At 48.3% G+C, this 1,315-nt stretch overlaps 1 non-coding gene across 1 annotated transcript; it reads right to left on the reverse strand.

Annotated features, from left to right (window-relative positions):
• Positions 1 to 865: 865 nt before the first annotated feature.
• TRNAD-GUC (transfer RNA aspartic acid (anticodon GUC)) lies at positions 866 to 937 on the reverse strand. Its single transcript has one exon. It is a non-coding gene; the product is annotated as a tRNA-Asp (tRNA).
• Between the last annotated feature and the right edge of the window lie 378 nt (positions 938 to 1,315).

The raw sequence follows: 1,315 nt of genomic DNA on the forward strand, positions 1-1,315 counted from the left end.
ACTCTTCCCAATGCACCCCAGGAGACCACTGACCTTCCTGGCCACAAGGGCACATTGCTGGCTCCTAGTCAACTTGTTGGCTGCCTAACCTTCAGGTCTCCAACTAGTCCTTTTTTCTTTTTTCTTTTCTTTTCTTTTTTTTTTTTTTTGWTTAGGATAAGCTCCAGCAAGACAGCCTTCCTCGTAGGCTCCTCCACCACCAGTTATCATTGATGCACTGCAGGAGCCTCCTGGACTGTTTGTGCCTAGCTGTGTTGTCCCTCCAGCAAATATCAGGGTGGTTGAAGTCCCCCGTGAAAACCAGGGCCTGCAATTATGAGGTTATTTCTAGCTGTCTGTAGAAGGCCTCATTGACTTCCTCTTCCTAGTCAAGTGGCCTGTAGCAGACACCCACAACAGTGTCCCCATGTTAGCCTGGCCTTTAAACCTCACTCATAAGCTCTTGACTGCCTCCTCTTCCACCCCTAGACAGAGCTCGATTCATTCTAGTTGCTCTCTCACATAAAGAGCAACCCCACCACCTCGCCTTCCTGGCCTGTCTTTCCGAAAAAGCACATRGCCATCCATGGCAGCATTCCAGTCATGCGAGCTCTCACCACATCTCTGTGATAGCAATGAGATCATGGCCCTGAGACTGCACACAGATCTCCACTTCCTCCTGCTTATTCTCCATGCTGCATGCATTGGTGTACAGGCATTTCAGAGAGGTAGTCATGCCTGCAGGTTTCCCAGGAGGGGTGTAGGGGGATCCCCCATAGCCATGTCCTACACGCACAKCCTSAGCTGCATGCACCTGTTGGAGACAACGTAACCCGTGCTGTGTTTTATTGGTTACCCTCTCTAGAAGAAAAACTGCCGCCACAGCCTCCCCGTCAGGGAATTGAACCCCGGTCTCCCGCGTGACAGGCGGGGATACTCACCACTATACTAACGAGGAGCTGCTTTCTTTCCCCAGATGAAGAGACAAAAACGGATTTAGTATAGAATTGTTAATACAGGCTTCTTCAAAAGAGTGCCAAGGCTTTCAATTCAAGCAACAGTATCTCAAACATGGAGATCTTGGAGCCTCTACTTGAAGGCCTTCTTTCATTTCCTTCAGACTTTATCATAAAATGTTCACTAATTTTGTCCCACTACTAAATAGAGAAAGGGGGCAAGGAGGAAGGCAAAAAGCTGAGGACCTAAGACTTGGGGACCAAGACATCCTGGAGGGCCAAAACATCTAGAGGCAAAACTGGGAAAAAATGGCAGAGCATGGGAAAAAACGGTGAAAGAACAAAAAAGGTAGAAAAAGAGCAAGGAGAAATACAGAGCG

Source organism: Rhea americana, unplaced genomic scaffold (assembly GCF_003343005.1).
Source record: "Rhea americana isolate MKP2758 unplaced genomic scaffold, rheAme1 scaffold_710, whole genome shotgun sequence".
Taxonomy (NCBI): Eukaryota; Metazoa; Chordata; class Aves; order Rheiformes; family Rheidae; genus Rhea; species Rhea americana.